Source organism: Caretta caretta, chromosome 11 (assembly GCF_965140235.1).
Source record: "Caretta caretta isolate rCarCar2 chromosome 11, rCarCar1.hap1, whole genome shotgun sequence".
NCBI classification, from domain to species: Eukaryota; Metazoa; Chordata; order Testudines; family Cheloniidae; genus Caretta; species Caretta caretta.
In genome coordinates this window covers 23,480,427-23,501,635 of record NC_134216.1, presented here as the reverse complement: position 1 = coordinate 23,501,635, position 21,209 = coordinate 23,480,427, and the positions used below count along the sequence as shown (strand labels likewise).

Below are 21,209 nucleotides of genomic sequence, written 5' to 3'. Positions count from 1 at the left end.
GGGGGAAGGTAAACATACATATGTTTAAGGGAAGAATTCCCCTCAGATGCACATACACAAGCAATAAACCCAGAAAGCTAAAGCATCCAAAAAGTCTTCTTTCGGCTTTTTGTTTTGGAAGCAGTTTGTATGTCCCTGTTCTTTTTATTTCATTCTGCCAGCTGTCTGCTAAACAAATCTAGCCAGGTGGGGCTTACAACCCATGACTAAAAAACCTACTAGTGCAGCTGTCCAGCTTGCCCGGAGGAAGAATTCAAACAAATGGCAGGAATGAAAAGATTGGTTTTGTTTTCAAGAAAGTAACTACTGTACCTTCCTTGCTTCATTTTGGTTGTTTTTTTTTAGTTAACTCCTGGCCTCCTAAGATTTTACAGTGTAATGGAAAATCCACTTTCATGGTTCTATCATTCAGTATGTTTTTGGTATAGCTTGGATTTCTTTAATATTTTTTCAGTAATTATTTTATTCCGTGTTAGGCACATAGAACAACTTGGCTGCTTCAAGTTTACTAAATGTATAATAATCTGACATTTTCTCTACAAATCACTGGTAAGCCATACAGAAGCTTAGCTGGCTTTTTAAATATTCAATAGTTGAATATATAACTAGTGAAGGGTGATGGTTGGTATTGTTTATCCACAAGCTGGGAACAGAACAGGCTTCTTTGCATTGCTTCATCAATCGACCTCAACTGTGATTTTCTAGTCAGCAAATGAGTGCTTCATTTTCTGTGTCTGTGTTGGGCTAAACGAGAGCTGTGCTAAAAATTACCAAACTGCCATCTGATCCATAGTACCATCAAAAAGAAGATTATCATGTAAGCCACTGAGCTACCTTCTCTTCCTCCTTTAAAAAAATATTTATTCACTTGGCACATCACAAACTTCAGCCAAGGCATTCAGTTAATTTTAAAATAGAAAAATTCTCTGTGATTTTTCTGGGTGACTACCAAGCAATTTGGTTACTGTTGGTCCAATCCTGCAACTTTGAAGTCAATGGCAAAACTCCCATTGACGTCATTGGTTCAGCATTAGGACCGATTCTTGTGACATACTTAACTCCCTGGGAGATGAGCATTCTCTGCACCTCTCAGGTGTCACTCAGATCCTTGTAAGATCTAGATTTAAAAGTACAAGTGACCTTAACATCTCTCAGGAGTTGGGCAGCTCCTCACAATTTCAGTCCTTAATTATGGGCTCTGACATAAGCGCTGATCCAGCAAAATACATAAGCATGTGCTTTATTTTAAATTTGTGAGTAGCCCAATGACTACTCATTATAAGAATACAATTAATAGTAGCATTACAGCAGTATGTAGAAAACCCAATAAGCTGTCAGGGTCCTATTGTGCTAGCCATTGTACAGATAAGTAATCAAGGAGATGGTCAGATCGCTCAGAGAGCTAACTTGTATGCTTGAAATTAAACATGTGCTTAAATAAGTTGCTGGATTTCAAGCGTACAAGATTAACACAGTCCCAATTTCAAGAGGTATTTACCAAATCACCACTAGAATAACAACAAATCTGTAGCCTCCAAACTGAGGCACCAGTCTTGCAAGCAGTGGTGCGCGCGTGGACCCGAATGAAAGAGTTTGGTTAAAGTCACTGAGACTCCATGTAAGCATTAGGGTCCATACCAAGCACCTCTTTGAATCATCTGAGCCTAGCTTTGGAAAGAAGCAAACCACTTATTATGCACAGTAAATGATTGTCACTTGTTCCCATTTATAAACTAAAATTAGTCTGAAAGCGATGTGAAGATTGTTTCCATCTCTTTCTCGCAAGTACACATCTTTTATTCCTGACTAGCCAAAATATTCCAATAACCCCCTTTTCCAGCTGATTTGGCAGGGCCAGGTACCAGGGAGAATGAGGCATTCTGTTTCCTTGTTTTGTCATTTCAAAGGTGATGAGGATACAGCGCATGCTGACTGGGCTGTACAATTCAAAATGGCATCCAGCACCGGCAGGCAAAGCCAGATTGCTGTTGCAGTTACTATTATTTCCTTTTGTTATATAACAAGGCCTGAGTGATATTGGTTGGGGTGCTCACAAGCCAAAAAAAAAGAAGGCCAATTTTTCATGAGGAAATTGAAGTGCTGATGCAGAACTAACCCTCACAGTTTGTTGTTGTTTAATGTAGAAGCCGTGAGTAGGGGATTTTGGCAAAACTTGGTGGGTAAGCATAACGATCATAATGACATTATTTAACACACAATGGAGTGACAAAGGCACTGAAATGTAACAACTGAGAAATTGTACAAAGATTCTTTCACAACAAATTAGACAAAAGAATAGAATTTGGTCACATTCTCAGACTCCTCACAGCAAAATATTCCCTTGTAATTGTTGATTCTAATTTCATTGTGCATTTTGTACATAACAAGCCAAATTCTGCTTTGAGGCAAGAGTGTGATTCTGATCTGATGGAGTTGTTCCATATTTACACCAGTGCTCATAAGAACAGAATCATAAGGCAGACTGTGAAGAGTTTTCATACAATACCTGTTTTTCTTTATTGCATTGAGAATACTCTTGTTCAAACTTCTAGAGCAACAGTAGGACTCTTGATTTTTAAGACAGCAGCAGTTCCTTAAAGTTATCCAGTGTGGGCAGTTTTTATGAGATGTAGATTTATTTAATGTCAAAATAAAATACCTATAAATCAATAAAACGTGGGTAAACTAAGTCACAGGTTACATACTTTTCCCAAGGTCACATGATAAGCCCATGTCAGAGTCTGACACTGAGCCCAGTAGTCCTCGCTCTCTGATTTTCTCTTTAACAACCAAAAAGAAAAGGAGTACTTGTAGCACCTTAGAGACTAACCAATATATTTGAGCATGAGCTTTCGTGAGCTACAGCTCACTTCACGAAAGCTCATGCTCAAATATATTGGTTAGTCTTTAAGGTCCTACAAGTACTCCTTTTCTTTTTGCGAATACAGACTAACACGGCTGTTACTCTGAAACCTGTCTTTAACAACCATAAAACATGTTAAAAGAAAATAAATTACGGGTGTATGGGAGTGTTCTCCTTTTATTCTTCATTTTCAGTTTCAGGTGATCTATATAGATCTTTTACTTCATCTTTTTCCAGGCCCCATTTCTCTATTTCTCTTTGTTTCCAGGGTGCACACTCCCTCTCATTCTAAACCCATCCTCCCCCTTTCTCCAGATATAAAAACAGTGTTTTAATAGAATTCTAACCTGAGAAAAAAGTCTAATTTCATTTGAAGTTCTCTGAAATGCCTTCCTATTCCTACACACCCTCCAGGTTCAAAGCTATCCTTTTTGCATATGAGCTTTCAGGATTTTTTTCTCCCATACAACATTTTAACTTCATTTTTGTGTGTTCTTATCATTATTTTACCAGCATGTATAACGCACATTTCCCACTTTACAACTCTGGTAAATATAAATGCAGAAATTATACAGTCAGATGAATAAAGGAGCACAGTGAAAAAAATCCTAGCAGGTATTGAACCACCCAGTTATCACTCCTACATATTGTCTATTATAGCCCAGTGTACAAACAGTACATTTCCACATCACACAGGTGGAAGTGTGAAGCTGAGGCTCATTTAACAGTGTGAATGTTCCCAATGTATCACAATTACAGGAACACCTGTGCTTCATAACTTTCAGCTGATCCACTGTGAAAATTCACAGTGTGTTTAGTAACCTAACCATCACAGTGCTTTGTTTCCTATAATATCTATAGTGGGGTGGTCATTCTTTCTTCCGCTCTTTTTAAGATTTTTTTTCAGTGATTCCAGTGCTTGTGATATGGACTGCACTTTACAGCCCTTTGGAACGAAAATTCTTGATCGCAGAATGGACTGAGGCTACAGCAGTGCAAGCTTCCCTGTAAATCTGTCTCAACCATATGCTGAGTGACAAAAAAAGGTACGTTTCGTGCCCATTCGGTCCACGGGCTCTCTGCTGAGGATGCGAACAAGGGTACTAATTACTGCTATTGTGGTAGTGTTTTTTTTCTGGTAATGTGGACACTGGATCATTAGTAACTAAACTGAGACCGAGATCTCATTTAGTGTTGGCCACCTCGCTACCGTCATGATATCGTGGTACTGATGTCCAGTGTTGGGCTGTTGGGTTTTGATAGTGATTCCAAACCTCTTAAAAGGCTTTTAATAGGTCTTCACCCTGGACTTCATCGTAGATATTGTCTCTAAATTCTATTCTATTTTATTCTACTTTTAGAAAGAGGAGCAAATACAGAGCAAGACTGTAACTTGCTCTTTGCAACTGTGTGAGGGCATAAGGCTCTGGACCACTGCTCTATGTGGGGGAAGTCCAGACACCATGGGGCCCCTACTCCCTACCCTATGCAGATGAATGGGAAGTGGGTAGAACCGTGGATCCATCACACTGACTTTCAATGACACTTTAGGCCTATGTGCCTAAATCACTTTTGAAAATGGGATTTAAGCTTCTATGTCACTTGGGTGATTTTGAAAATTTTACTCAATATCAGAAACCCTTTTAGTGTAAACCTTATCTTCCCATGCCCTGTGTTTGTGTATTGTTGTTAGTGCTCATTGTGTTATGGGTAATTTAGATTGACAGTTCTTCCAGGCAGGAATCTATCATTTTACTTTTCTATAAAATGCCATTGACATGCATGGAGCTGTACAAACAACAAATAATACTTTTTTACATTGCCTGTCAGGCAAACCTATCTTCCTCTCTTTTCATGAACCGCAACAGACCTCCTGTCTTCACTGAATGTGGACAGGGGGTCAGGACTCCTGAGTTCTTTTCTTTGGTTGTTCTCATCTATTCTGCTTATAGCTCTGTCCTTGAGTGAGCTTGGGGACCTCTGTATCCATCTGTAAAAGAGATAAAATAATACTTACCCTACTTCAGAATGTGTAGAGAGGTTGATAAATTAATTAGCATAAAGTGCTCTGAGATCCTCAAATTAAAGTACTATATGAGTTCAAAGTAGTAATAATAGTTGGATCATTTTAGGATTTCAATGGTTGTGACCATCTCTGCTGGATTGGCTGCAGTCTGCAAATCTCACAGGTTCTCAGAGTTATTTAAGTTATTAAACAACAACAAACTGTGAGGGTTAGTTCTGCATCATCACTTCAATTTCCTCATGAAAAATTGGCCTTCTTTTTTGGTCCTGCAGTCTGAGGGATTTCTGACCCAGATTAACCCTGGACCAAACGAAATTTGATTACCACAGCTGTTATACCGGAAATGAGAGATACCTCCATGACAGTCACTAGATGTAAGAGGCTCTTATGTGCTAGGGTGATGGATGCATTTTGAATATCTATAAGATGCCAAGGTAAAACACTAACTGTGCTGATAGATGGCCTGATCAGGATCAAGAAGAGGGAGCGATGGTCCCAGGTCTTGAACCAAGACCTGGGTGTCCCCATTCAGTCACTGCATTCTAGCCTCCACCCAACATCTACTGAAACCTGCTGGGCTGAGAAGCTACTAGGACTATAGCCCCAGCCAAGGCACTACCCATGGGAGCTCTGATTGGAGGATCACCCAGCTCCACTGATTGGTCCAACTACACTATTTAAGACAGAAGGAGGCACAGAAAGTTTGTCTGAGCAACAAAGTGGTTTCCTATTGTGGCTGCATTGGACCTTGCTTGTGTCTGTCTCCTGCACACCACGGTGTTCCTGATTTTTGCGCTGCTCCTGGCTCCTGCCTCTCCCCTGCCTTTGCTCCTCTTCCCACTGTGTTCCTGCCCCATGCTTGATTCTTGCCTGTCCTCCCACCCTTACGCCTCACCTCCAATTCTCAGCTACCAGTGCTGATTCCGACCCTGGCTTCCAACTTCTGACCCTGACTCTGGCACTTGGCATCTGACCTCAGCTCTGACCCACACTTTGATTCCTGCTTCTGACTCTGGATTGATCCCTGTCTCTAGTAACTAGCAGTTGACTAACTTTGTTCCCCAACCTGGATGCCTGCCCTGCCCACTAGACCTGACTCCTGCTCTGACTACCAGGCAAGACTGCCTACATCCTGGACTATAACAGAGTTAGGGATCAGGGTGCATTCAGGGATCAAGACAACAGACAGACTTGGGGGAAAGGAAAAGGTTTGAGTTATTTTGTGAAAAGCCAGAGAGGAGAAGATGGGGACAGAAACTTGGGATGGAAGTTATGATCTTTCAAGGGGCTTAGCTGAAGTGAAAAATCTCTAAGCCCTTTTGCGGGTCAACCATCACTACTTAGAACCAGGGCCAGATTCAGGTAAACCAAACCAAATAAATGTCCTCTCTTCTCCCTGAAATTGTTTGGAACTGTGGCAGGAGGGCTAGACAAAGCAGTGGCAATAGATACTAAATATGAAAGGAAGTCTTTTTAAAGGAGAACTTCAAGAACAATTACTCAGAGATCCATCTTGAGTGTATATTTTCTGCGTTTCTACTGTGCAATAGCACATATCTATACAAAAGGTGTGGGGTGGGGAGGGGGAAGGGAGGGAACTATGCCATTGTTCTGAAATACCTAATTTTGTAAACATCTTTATAGCACTGAATCATCAGTACTGGAAGTCCAATAATAAATCACTGCTCTCATTTAATATTCATGCTGAAATTCACGTTCTAAAGTCTTTTGTAGCCACAGCTTAACACACAAACAGGATGGTGAAAGATGGATTTTGGCAGCAAGTGATTTAATTCACAACAAAGGAATCTGAGCCCAAATCTGATGTTGAAACTGGTCACTGTTCACACTGGTTACTTGTTAATGAAGCAAGTTAGGTTACTACACATAAAAAAAGAAATAAAGGAAGAAACACCAGAACACTTAACGTTTCTAAAGTAGTTTCCTCAAATTCCTTAGCAAACAATATAAAATAACAACCTAATAATTTTGTATCTTAATCATGTTCAGTAAAGAAGTCCTTTAGATAATTGGCACTGCCTCTGTACTAGGCCAAACTTTCTTTTAAGTTACAAATACTCACAAAAGGTTTACATTATAAGGAGCTGCTTTGGAGATGTGCAGATTTAGTTTGTAAGTACAAAGTGAACATGCAAATTGCCTTATCTTGTGGGATTCACAAACAACCATCATTCAGATTGATTTAATACATAGCTTTTTATCTTTAAAAGTGTTAATTAGAAAATAGGGACAGTTCTCTGAACACTTAAGAGTAATAAATAGATCAAAACAGCATCCATGCTTCTGTGATGGAACTTCTGAAGACTTTATAAAGGGATTAATACAATTGTCAAAAAGACCACAGTATACATATTTAATAGTGCTACCAAGCTACAATTACATTTTTAGGACTCTGTTTGCTAAGCTTTTAAATACTCATTATACTAAAAAAACAGAACCACAACAACCCAGGGAATTTTCAGAACTTTAGCACATAACTCATGGTTGCTATGCGAGCTAACCCTTTTTTTATCATATTCAACTCCTATCCCCAGACCTAAAGTTACAGTGTTATATTCAAATTTCCCCAGTTTGGATCTAGCATCAGAAGTTTTTCAAGGTAGGGGGGAAAAGTGTTAAAATTGTAGAGTTGCTGAATAGCTCACCTTAACTGATTACTCTCGTTATAGTTGGTATGGCAACACCCATTTTTTCATGTTCTTTGTGTGTGTGAGTGTGTGTGTGTGTATATCTATCTATCTATCTATCTACTGTATTTTCCAGTGCATGCATCCGATGAAGTGGGTTTTAGCCCACAAAAGCTCATGCTCAAATAAATTTGTTAGTGTCTAAGGTGCCACAAGTACTGCTCGTTCTTAGATCTGGAATAATCACTTGACAAAAGATAGAGCATTTCTAATGAATTTAGACTAAGGCAAATATGAGATGTCCTTCACCACTAATGTACCATTAAAACAACCTGGGAAGAGGTCTGTAATTCCTGTAATGCTCTTGAATCTGGATATGCTCAGTTTATACTTGATCCCTATTGTACTGCCCATCACAGGCTCTGACAACTACTACTATAAGGCCCACTTCAGACTATCTCTATCCGAAGTGATAATCCTTGACAACAGCTCCAGAGGAACATACCTGAAATTCCATGGCACTGGAGGAAATTCCTTCCTGATACCACATTTAGTGATTAGTTTAACTCTGTGTGTGTGTGTGAAAAGGATTATCGTGGTTAAATATCTACTCCTATTTATACCCGAGCGTATCAATGACTCTTTGTTTCAATCCCAATAATATATTTTTATTTTTCATCTAAATCTATATAAAATGTGCCAGTCCAGCATCTTGACAACTTTGCAGTGTCACACTAAAAACACTAGCCTTAAACATTTGCTAAATGAGTATTAGCAAATGAAACCAGAAAAAATCCCGAATCAGTCTAACAGACAAATGAAAAATAATCCAGATACCCACAAAAATCTCAGAAAAATCCCAGGTAAACTGGTAAACCTTGAAATGTGCACTGAAGGTCTACTATCTGCAGTACCCAAGGAAGAATAAGTTCCATAGTCCAGGGCCCTTCACTGATGAGCCTGTGCTCTCATCTTTCCTGAATCCTGAGTGAAATCGTAGCTCCAGTGAAGTAAATGGGAAAACTGATGTTCACCTTTGTGGGCTCAGATAGAAAAAATAAGTTTTGGCCACAGCTCTAACCTGGACATCAAGAAGAAGACAACAATACAGGTGGAGCTGGGAGAAATTTTTCATGCAAATATTTTTTTCACCAAAAAATGAAGTTGTGGGGTGACTGTAACTGTTTGCGAGTTTGAGTTGATTTCAGCATGTTGTTTTGGTTACTTTTTAAAAAAAAATTGGAAATGTTGAAATGATTCATTTGGCATTTCCGAGATGAAGGATATCAGCTATTCTTTCCGGAAAGAGGATTTGTTAAGAATTTCCCTATATTTTATTTTTTAAAAATAAAACTTAACAAAAATAAACTTAACAAAGTGTTTTGGGTTGAACAAAATGTTTTGTTCAACCTGAAACAATTTTTTTCCCAATTTTTTGTTTAATGGAGAAATTAGAATTTTTTTTTGTTTTGGTTCAATCCAGAATATGTGTGTGTGTGTGTATTGGTTAAGCTACTAAACCAAAAAATGGTTTTGCCCAGCTTTAAGTTCAAGTCCCTGTAGTGTTAGAAGATCCCGAAGTTGCAAGCTTGAGAAAAAAATTCAGGCATTTGAGGGGATAATCCCATCCCTGTCATTTTCCTGCATTGCTTTCCCTCCTTCAAGCAGCTACTTCTGATCCAAGCCCCAGTCGGAGCCAAACACTGATAAAGCCAACCAGTCACAATACCTTAATTCAGCAGTAGAGAGACTTGGAGCTTATGCAGAATTTCCAGGTGAATTGACCAGGTGTTCTGTTGCTGTTTAGTCAAATATATCCATATCCAAGTCATTGTTTTAAGCAATAAATTGGAGCAATAGCTTTGCCCATACATATTTCTATTGTTTGCACAAACCGCACAATATTAGCTTATTAGATCTGAATGTTTATGGAGACAAGTTTGGAGAAGGAAATGTCTTCATAATAACTGTGTGTCTGCTGCGGATATGGAATGAGAGTCTCATATTTGCCATTCAGCTGTCAGAATCTAGGAGTGGCTAAGACCCAGCTGGAGAAGCTGAGAGATATTTCTGAAGGAGTTGAGAGATCCAGCATCAGGGGCTGTGCGACTAAATCAGAGTGGTTGAGAGACATGATCATGGTGAATGATGAAAGAGTCTGAACAAGCTGAGAAAGTGGGAGAGTGCAGATATCTAGATTAGCTGAAGGAAAAAGGTATAGGAGAAAGTGTTATACTGTATGCATAGTTGTGCAAATCAACTATGCCATAAACTACAAAGCCTGATTTTATCTAAACTCATTGGGGCTGATTCAAATTCCACTTTCACCATGTTATTGAGATTGTCTTCAATCCTTCTGAAATAGCCTGGTGAGAAATCAAAATCAGGCCTAATCAATCTAATCTTACTATGTGCTTATGTCACTAGTTGCTGTAGAACTTAGGATGTACCAACCCTATCTCGAGAAAATAGAACAAATGTTTCTGAATATTAATGTAAACATCTAGACGTGTAATTTAGAGAGGGAAAGAAAAAGTACTCTGATTGTAAATATATGAACAACTTAATTTCTCATGGATTTTAAAGAACCCCTGACATTCTGCATGGAAAACATGTATTTGAAGACAGTGTTGTTTAATATATTTAATGTGTTTCTCTTCCCTGTTTTATCATTAGGGATATTTGCATGAAAATAAGACTTCTGTTGCTTTAGGAGTTGATGTGCTGTTATTCTTCCCCTGAAGTCAGAATCCTCTGTTTGTGACATCACAGTTAATTAATGTGGAGATGATTATGATGTTAGAAGCAGAGGTTTATGACTTGAGGTGAGAAATAAACAACAGAAGCATGTGAACTCTTAAGCAATAAAGATTCTGCTTTCATTCAAATTTTAATGACAAAGAACAAGGAAAGAAGCCTCCCAAAAATGACATCAGCAGAAATGTGTCTAGACAGAAAGATTTTTCAGTGTTTTCCAAGTGGCTTTTATAGATAAGCCCTGAACATTTTTGTGAATTTTTGAGACCATGTGTTATAAGGTAATTATCACACTCACTATCTTGTCCATGGTACAATGATGCTCTTTCAAGTGGTCCTGTTAAATTGGATGGATTAGCTTGTGGAAAAATACATCCTAATTCTGATGTAAATGTAAATATGAGTTGGTATTAAGTAGCTCACCAACTTTGGATTGTTCTAACATTGATTCAAAGTAATAATAGCTTCAGTAAAGTACAAATAGTTATTTTGTTTGGTAATAAAAGATATATTACATGCTAGTTGTATCTTCACTTTTCTAACTTTTTTCATCTGTGTGTTTGGATTTCATTTTCTTGATCCCTCCTCATCTTAATTTTTGAATTTTACTTTTGCTGCCAGATTAGAGCTTTATTTTCTCACAAACTTTCTGCCTCCATTTCTGCTGCTAAAGGGGATAATTCTTTCTGAGTTATTCACCTTTTTTTTCCTAGGAAAGAGAAAAATAGGAAAATTCAGATAATATCTAGTACATAGAGAAAAATCGTTTTTTTCCGTTATGAGTTTGTTTTCCTGAATTAGCACCTGAGGGTTCCATCACACATCAATATGATATACTGGGATTTGAGATGATGCATCAGAAATTGGAAATGAGTCATTAAAACACAAATACTGGCATATAGTGGAGAACTTGCTAGCTACCCATTCGTAATGTTAACCTTTGTAGCATGCATTGTGGCCTACATGGGGTCTGTTTTTAATAACAAGAATCAATTCCATCCCTTTTCTCAAGGCAATGGATTGCTTGTTCATATTACTAGTCAACAACTCAACACCATTTTTACTAACACTACAGAAAGAGAGAAACCTCGCACATTCTAATGAAAACTGAACAATTGTTTGGAAACTCGATAATGTGCTATAATACATTAGCTGAAAAGTGGGCAGAAGCTGTGTTAAGAGAATTGACCTTCATGCACAGTACCTTTTGAGAGAGAGAGAGAGAGAGAGAGAGAGAGGAAGAAAGAAAGAAAGAGGATTATTAAGAGATTAGGTAGGAATGTTGACAAAAAGGCAAAATCAAGTTAAACTTTGACAATTTTAAAGGTGGGAAATTGCTATCCTTTGGCGCATTTGATAATAAAAACATTAGGTAATACGCACATAAAGACGACTTCTTGTAATTATGTTTTACTGCTGTGTTTTTGTATAACTATGGTCTACATAATAATAATGCCTAGCACTTACATAGTGCTTGTGTTCCGTAGATCTCAAGGTGCTTTATGGTGGATCAATGTTATGGGCCTTTCCATTAACTTCAGAGAGCTTTGGATCAATTCCCACAAGCCCGTATTCACAAATAGGAAAACAAAGATGTGAAAGATTTGTCTAAATTCACACAAAATCAGTTGCAGAACTGGGAATGGAATCCCACTCCTGTGTCCTCTAGACCATGGCCTCCCACCCTTTTCCCCTCTTTTGAGTAGATGTCATGGTCTTGGCTCACCTATGCCACTCTTAATTTCTTTGCCTTTGTCTACAACTGTCTTGCTTAATGTGGATGGAAATGACATATAGCTCAGATAGCAAATGGCTGGTGCATGTTGTGGCAAGACAGAACTAAATTTTTCAGTAAGACCCCTTAGGGAGTCTGTCACCCCAGGATGGCAAATTGGAAATCTGCAGACAATTCAGGAAATTTCAGTATTGGAGGGCTTTTAATTGACTTAAATGTGGAATTGAATAATACAATGGTTACACGTGCCTTGTTAAAAGAAAAGGAGTACTTGTGGCACCCTTAAAGGCAAACAAATTTATTTGAGCATAAGCTCTCTAAGTTGCCACAAGTACTCCTTTTCTTTTTGCGAATACAGACTAACACGGCTGCTACTCTGAAACATGCCTTGTTGTTAATTGTTATATTGAATGTAGTTTATTTTATCATGTCCTCCCATTTTCAGTTTCCAATGTACCATACATTTTTATATTAAAAATGCATAACTACATTGTAGAAGTTGCCAGAGGAAAGTCAGAGATTTTGATATCTGAGTAAGAAAGACAGTCTGGGCTTTTTTGCATCAGGGAAGATGTGGGTGGAGATTTAGATTTTGACACCAGGTAAACATTTTAATTCTCTCATCCTTTTGAAAAGCTGAACATTTCACCCAAATGCAGTGAAATAATAAAGAATATTGAAATTAATGGATAATCGCTAGGCTTCAGAGTGAACATTCAATTGAGATAAATGTCAGTTCACTCCTCAAATGGCTATTGTTCCCACAAAGTCATTAAAAACAGCGCTGCATCCATACACATTTGGAAGGTTACATTCCCAACCACCAGGTCCAACAATATAATGATTTTAAATGAAAGCTTAGATTTTGCTGCACAATCCTGCTGCAGACATAGGCTGCTGAAGCAAACTCTATGGTCATGGAATCACATGGCCCTACACAATTTTAGGTCATTTAGTTCTGAAAGCATTTAAATCCCACTGGTGTGGATAGCCACATCCATTTTATAGTGTATGATGTGTTAGAGTCTTGTTTTTGGTTTTGTAAATTGTCACTTCACTGGTGAATCTGGCCTTTTTGATTTCTTTCAGACCTGAAACTCAGAGTAAAACTTGGGGAACAAAGCTAAAAAAGTGTTTGCACAAGGCTCTGTAAAGTGCAACTGCTGCTGTGTTTCATGCTCAGCGAGATGTCAGATGTGGCCAAAATTGCCTTATCCTTCTGGTTCATCGAGGACAACCTCTCCTGATGCTATGCCAGCATCTCTGGCTCCCCATCATGTCTCTTGCGTAAACTCCCAAAGCAATGACTTTGTGACTAAGCGCCTGCCAAATATCCTTTTTGGCAAAAACAGCTGCTACTCTTGACACATTAAAAGGCCATTTCAAATTTCAGGAATTCCTCTCTGAAGTGGTGATTTTCTTTTCTTTTAAATATTAGGTAATGATGCCTCTGATAAACAGTGAGACCTTCACCCATAGAAGTAGAAGATGCTACTACAGGCAGTGATGAGGATGTACTCTTTTTTGTAGGTTGGACTCTCATGCTTCCCTGATCTGTGGTATTTTCTCTTCAAATCTGAATGTACTCATATGAACAGAAATGATTTTTTAAAATTAAAAACACCATTACAAATTACAATCAGTATTACAAAACAGTGCATCTGATTTTTACTTTAGTTTATAGATATCCCTCAGTGATTATAAGGAATAGGAGAATTAAAGGGCCAGTTTTTCAAAGGTATTCAGGCACCTAAAGATGCAGCTAAGCATCTAGTGGGATTTTCAAAAGCATCTATATGCCTTACTCCCACTGATTTCAATGAGAATTAGGTGCATGGAGCTAGATTCACAAGGGGAACATTGCCTGAGTTTTGGAGCACCTAACTTTTAGGCACCTGGTGTCAAGTGGAATTTATGACGCTAAGTTAGGTTCCTGTGTTCCCTTTACAATGCATGGTGAGAATTAGGTGCCTGACAGTGGATTCACAGAAGCCAGCATACAGAGTGGGGAGCTACCTAAATTAGCCATTAGGAAATGCCAAGTAGACAGGTGTAGCCTATTCCCTTAAATGGAGTTAAGCACTTCCCTCTACTGGGGATTCACAACCATGGTCCCTTTCCTGGGGTTAGGTCAGCCCTTTTTAAAGAAAAACTATAGCGGGTGAGATACCCTTTACCCACTAGCTAGGGTACTGTCGTATCCACCAGGCAAGGTACTAACAAGCTTCAACAGGACTTTATTTTCAAAATGGAAACCTCTTTACCAAGCTGCTGCTGCACCCTCTGTAGCTTTCTCCCAGCCTCTCAACTCCTCCCCCCTCCTTCCTGTTTCCTGTCCTTTCAGACTCCCAACAGCCAGTGCTCCCAGTTCTAATAATTACAAGCAACATCTAAACACCACAGGCACTCACTTAATGTGTGGTAGAGCCAGTTTCAGATCTTTAGTCTGCCTGATGTGGAACAGGGACTTGAAACCAGGTCTCCTAATACCCAAGTTGGGATATTCTAGGTTTGGGATATTCTAGGTTTGACCTCTTTCCTGTTGAAGCTTTATATAAAATAGGTTGTATAAAATACTTCAATATTCAGTGGGCCTGAGAGAGCATGGGAGAGAAATACTCTATAGTCTAGTGGGCAGGGTACTCACCTGCAATATGGAAGAACCATGTGCCACTACCTGCTCCGGTGACTGCTTAAGGGGGGCATCACTGAACTCTGGCAGCTGTGTTTTGTGCAGTGGCCTCTGAGCACATCTACTGGATTGGGCACCCAAAGGCAACAGAGGAGAGGGAGCGTCTAATTTGTGAATCCTGGTGAGTCTGAGGCGTTAGGCACTGAGCTGAGTGTTGGCGTCGGCACTGAGGCAGCAGTGTGCATGCAACCAGCAGAAATGTAGGTGCCATGTAAGTTTAGGCACCTACAGGGTAGGTGACAGCGGCGTAGAGGTTTGGAGGATCTACATTTTGCACTTTGGTGCCTAAGTCCCCCTTGTGAATCCCACCCTTAGGCACTTTTGAAAATCCCACTGACTGCCTATTTGGATCTTTAGGCACCTACATACCTTTGAAAATCTGTCCCTGAAGTCACCGTTTACAATATACTGCATATTTTCACTGCATGTACACAAGTATATTTTGTAGCTTTTTTCTCAGAGGCAGAGGATCAGGGTTTTGACCAGTCTGGTCATCTGGATATGAGCTAAAGTTGATTACTATCCCCTTCTGTGGAGGAATAAAGGACATTCCATCCCTGAAGGAGCTCATATATTAGTAGCATAATTTACATGGTGATTTAAGAGGAAGAATCCTTAGATAAGTCAAATCAGGGGGTCCAATGAGAGATGAATCAGCCACCTCAAAATTTAGGTGTTTGTAGGTTGCAGCATTTTGTCCTTGTACTATTGTAGGGATGGCTCATAGACAATCTCACACTGAATAGTGACGTCTGGTCTGCAAGTCCCAACATGCAGTATGACAACTCTGAATTTGGCCCAAAGAGTTGGCAATTTGCCGTCTGTCAAAGTGACCCTCAGTTAGGTTGGCTAAATACCTTGTAGTATTGTCAGATCACTTGAAGATAGAGGTAAGAAGGATGTTTGGAGACAGTTATGTATGATGCCTTTGGCACAGTCCAGCAACGGACATGTCCCTGGCATTAATATTGGTCAATGTAATGTAATTGCATTAACAGTGGTTAAGTGTATTCATGTTTAAAACTTATATTGATTGTTAATAATAAAGCTGCAGCCTTTTAACACCAAGTGTAGATTCACTGTCTATGAAAACTGGGAGTCTTGAGGGCAAGGATAATTTATACTTGCCAAATCACTTAGAGAAAATTCCAAGTACATTGAAATTTGCATATGCAGTATTATAGAGGGTAATTAGGGATAGGCTAAATATTTATCTAGTTCTCGGCTTTAAATCACAAACTCAGAATGAACTGGCTGGTTCAAGGTTTTCTAATTGGAAATGAACTATAAAAAGGAAAAAAAAATACCCCTCAAGTAGTGATAAAATATTTTATGATCTCATAACACTGCAAATTTGAAAAAAACCCCATGTCTCGTACCAGTTCACAAATTCACAAATGGTTCCCAGACTATTTTTCTAAGCTAATAAAGGTAAATTCCCTTATGGAAAGGTCCTATGTAATTTAATAGGAATGAAACCTAATAGAGTTCAATAGACATTTAATAGGGTTCTATAGAAATTACTCTAAAATCTTACAATCTAAAATTTAATTGAAAATGATTTCCTTTTTGTATGTTTATAATTTAGAATTGGACAGCTCTCTATTAAATTCCATAGGATGGCTCAAAAAACAAATGAAAGCTTATCATTTGTCCCTAAATTCTATAGGACGTTTTCATAAGGGTTGAGAAAATAATAAATTATGAACTATATATTGCATGATGGTGAATATGAATTAAAAAGCTGAATGTTGAAAAAAAAATCAACTATCTGACCTCATGCAAGAAACTTTAAACATTTGAAGGTTTACATAGGGCCCACTCACCAAGGCCCTGATTCAGCCAGGTAGCTGCATGAGTGACCTGGTTTAAGTACCTGACTAGTCTATTGACTTCATCTGTTTAAAGTGAGGCATGTGCTTATGCGAGTAATGGGGGCTATATTTTGTGTATAGAATCTTCCAATAAAAACAATAGGTCTGAACAGAATAAAATTGCCATAATAGTAATTCTTCTGTGAGCTGTTCTATTACTTCCTCAATCCTTCCTGCCTTTATTCAGGGGGATCAGTTTAAGAGTGTGTTTAGAAAGTTGTATGCTCAGATGATTTAAGTTTTTTTGTATTATATTGTATTAACTTATGGTTTAGTTGAAGAAAGGCAGGAATTGCTCTCATATCCTGTCCAATTGGCCTTAGTTTCACCTATTTTTCCTCATTTCCTAATATTTGCTATTTTTTATACTTCCTTTCTCTCACATTTTCTTTTACCATTCCTCGACCCCTCCACTCTCTTAGAACCTAGTCCTGACAACCTTACTCAGAGAAGTAGTCCTTCACTTATTGTAGTACTCAAGTAAGTCTGGCTTTTGGTTTTCATTCTGTGACGTGTCTCCCTCTTCTTCCTTCCTGTCCTCCCTCACCTTTCCGCTTTTATACTCCTTTCATAAAAATACTATCTCCAAAACTTTAGCAAGTGGAAACAGCACTGTCTGTGTATAATTTTCTCTCTAAATAAATACTGAAGACTTCTCACTTTGCCCAGAGTGAGCATCCTCTGTTTCTGCAAGTTGTCCAAATGTCTAATTTTTGCTATTTGTATGATGAAACTTCACATTTTTTGCTAATATTGTTGAATAAAGACATTTTCTGACTGTTGAAATTTTCACTTGAAGTTGGTGGAAATGACAAAATACCAATCAAAGGCTCTTTTACACGTAAATTAAATATAAGAGAGAAAAAAGTCATTGAAAGAGTATCTCATTCTTCTTTGAATGTTGTCTTCTTATGTCTCTTGTCCAAGTTTTCTATATCCTGGACGGCCTTTATGTGCTATGGCTGCTTTTCATGTGAGGGTGGAAAACATTTACTTCACTATTGTAAGTCCTTGGTTTGTTATTCTCATTAGGTGAGGGTCTGTTTTGTCCCCAGGAGGTGGGAGGTAGGGTTGCCTTTGCCACCTGTCCAGGTTTACCTAGGACCATCCCTTTTTTGAAGCAGCTGTCCCAGGAAATCTATAAGGGTGCTCAGTACAGACTGCCAGCTGTCTGGGTTTTTTGGCTGAGGATCATTCCAGATGTCCTATTTTTTATGGTTTTTTGTATCTCAGAGGTGGAAACCCTTGTGTGTCTGGAGGGTCGGGGTGGGGAATGGGGTCTTTAAGCCATCATTGCACCATCCTGATCCTGGTTTGTCTTGGGGTTAGAGAGATCCGTGGTGTAACGTAGACAGGCCTGGGGCACTATCTGAATTATGGAAGTCTCCCTGGCTGCCCTGTGGGTCCCAGTACTGTCTGCAATCTTGAAACACATAGCACTGCAGCCCTGCCCTCTCCCATTTTTCTTACGTCCTGCATGCCCTCTATGCCAGGGTTTATGAAGAGGTCCTTAGAGGGAAGCCCTATGGTTGCCTTCTGCAATGCCTGCTTTGGGAGAATTATCCCCTGGCTGGATGTCGGGCTTTTAGGGCAGGTTATTTGGCACATAAAGGGGCTGGAATATGGGTGAGAATCTCACCTGTTAGCTTAAACTGCTCTGGCTCTGATCCAATAAAACAAATAAGGGCATATGTAGTTTAAATTACATGAGGAGTCCTGTTGAAGTCAATGATGCTACTCACGTGCTTAAAGTTAAACACATACTTAAGTGCTTTGCTGCCTTACAGCAGTCTGTCAACCAAAATTCTGAGTATGGTACTTCAACACTTGAGAAACTGGAATCTACCCTTGAAAATGGTTCCAGTTGTGTTTCATGGATTTTCTAGAACAGCTCTGAGGAAACTCATTTAAAAATCCAGTTTGTCAGTTGACACTTCAACTTCTGTTTTGCATTTATTTCTGTCAGTTTTGTAAGGACATTCCATGCCTTCTGAAGCCTAAATAAAGGTTAATAGAATAAACTAATTTCATTTGTGGGACTATGATCAGAAAGTTATCATCAATCTTGTTTTCTTCAAGCATAACTTATAAGGTCTTTTTAATCTGATCAGCTTTCTTGAACATGGTATGCTGATGACTTGCTTCAACTCATTCATGTGGGGATATTATACCTAATGCATATGATAAAATAATCTAAGGCTGATCAACTCCTTATAATCTAATTAGTTTGGTCTTTTCATTTACTGTTCTGCCTTTAATACAGCTGTGCAAAATTCTCAATATTTGTTTCATGGAATTTTACATTTTTTTATTTTATTTTGAATAATTTTGTATCACTACAATTTTTGCTTTATTTGCAGGTCTAATGAAAAAACTACACTCACTTCAAAAACTTATGACATTTGATCTTTTTTTTCTCTAAACCTTATTTCATTGAATAAATGAATCCATTTTAGCTTAACAGACAAAAACAAAACAAACGAAAGAGAAAATACTTTGCCATAGCTTTCCATAAAAATGTTTGTTTTCACATTTAAAAAATAGAATTTCAAGTAGTTTTGTTGTCATCATAAATATGGTAGGTACTTTTTGTTATGACTTAATATGATTCAAAATTATTCTGACTCAGAGTTTATCATGACCACAGCTCAATATATTGGTATTTAACAGAGTAGGAAAGCTTTCGTCAGTGGTGACTCTAATGGAAAATCATGAATGATGCTTCTTTGGAGACTGATATTATACTTCTGATTTAAAATATTCCATTCTGTGATTAGTTTGTCTATGACATGTCAGAGTGCAAATATGTTGTGTCCCTCTGGGTTTAAGAAACTGAAAGCAGCAAAAAGATGTAATCAGCTACTGCTTCTTAATATGTACTTCCAGAGAGCCTATTACACAAATATAGACCTCAATCCCGCAAACTCCTACACATGCATTTAACACTTTAAATACATGAGTAATCCCAATGACGGTCTTTAGGATGTTTGGTCCTGTTTTTTCCATGATGGTTCCTGGGATAAGACTTTGGGTTACTTTGATTGAAAAATGGTATTTTACAGAGTGATTTCTTTTCATGGGGGCATTCTGTTGGTGACCTCTTGGCCTATCAAGAGTCTATAAAGAATGAGTGTCCAGTTGTACCTGCCTCTTTACTGGACAAGGTTCCAATACATTTTTAGTTACATATCTGCCAATTCCTGATCACTGTGCTAGAAACAGCTCCCAGAAACATGATTTGTTTGATTTGTTACTCAGATTTAAAGTCAAGAAGCATGTATTTGATTAGCCATATATTTGTATCTGATGTTTGAATGACACAGCTTTGGGTGCTCATATTCTGCCTTACAGTAAACATGTTGAAGATATTTGAAAATGGTGTCGGCAAATAGAAATGTTTTTCTTTTGCCTCATGGAGCATAAGCCATCATGTTATTACCTGCTGTTTAATGCTTGCCTCCTTTTTGCCTTTACTATCATCAGTCCTACCATCAGTAATGTCAGCACAGCTCTTGAATTAGAACTTGCAAGTTAACTTGTATTCCCTGTGCTGTCTAACTGTCTACTCTGTAACAGCAGAACCAGAATATTGCCAAGTCTTGCATAAACAATGCCTATTGCTTTTGCTTTAATTTCTTAGTAACACAGGAGTAGATTTTAAAATGTATATTAAAGTGAAGAGGACATGTTCAACCAGATTATAACAATTCTAACATACAGAGAATTGGTGACTCAAATTACTTCTTTGTATGTTAAAAATGTAATAAAGATACTGCTGGTCTGATGGTTGATAATATTAACAATGTAGAAAAAATGGGCTCTTTCCATGCTTAAGATTGTGTCAAATTTTTTTTTAGCTTTTCACATCAAAATTAAGTGTATAAATATTATTTACATTAATAATATGTTGAACTTCGTTATTATTACAACATATTGGTTTGGTTTTTGGCGTTTACTTGAATTGCTGGAAAATTCGAATTTTCTTTCCATGGCCTCCGGAATGTTAACAATTGCATAGCAACTCCTAATCTGAGTGATAGACAGTAAACTGAATAAGTATCCACTTCTTCATTTATTCAGATTTTATATCCTAGTTGTCTTTGCTTCTTGCAGTAATTTGTCGGAAGCTTGCAGTTAGGTTGTACATAACCTTTAATTCAGCTATTGTTAGCACTTTTGTATGCCAGTGAAGGGTTCTGAAATTTTCAGTAGGATGTGTACTCCTAATAGGGAAACTTAATTATTCCCCTAGTACTTCAGAGCTATCGTTGATATCTGAGTTATATACATTTCATATCTACTGCATAACCTTCAACTCCCAGTCAACAGGGTTGTGTTATACTTCATTGGCTAGAACAAGGAGATTTTTGTATTATTATTTTTTATTTTATTATTGTTACAAGGACTTAAGAGAAATCTATTTATGCAAAACTTATTTGCGCTCTCTCTTGATTGACCATTTTATTCATGGCATTGAATCACATACAGGCAAATTAATCAGGTTACTTTTAGTTTAAATATTAAAGGGCAACCACGTACCTCTCTGCTTTTGGCAGTGGATTAGTTTTAATTCCCATGGTTGGTTTAGTAATCACTTTTTTCCCTGAGAGGTAG

At 38.1% G+C, this 21,209-nt stretch overlaps 1 protein-coding gene across 2 annotated transcripts in view; it reads left to right on the top strand.

Moving 5' to 3' along the window:
- The window catches only part of QTMAN (queuosine-tRNA mannosyltransferase), a 364,313-nt gene extending 346,932 nt beyond the window's left edge, over window positions 1-17,381 (top strand). The window contains exons 13-14 of one of the 2 annotated variants that reach the window (XR_012664354.1): window positions 3,759-3,909; window positions 13,468-17,381. The gene's annotated coding sequence lies outside the window, so the exon portion shown is untranslated. Of the gene's footprint in view, window positions 1-3,758; window positions 3,910-13,118 lie in introns of both variants that reach the window. The other variant, XR_012664353.1, reaches the window with a different exon arrangement.
- The last annotated feature ends 3,828 nt before the right edge of the window (window positions 17,382-21,209 follow it).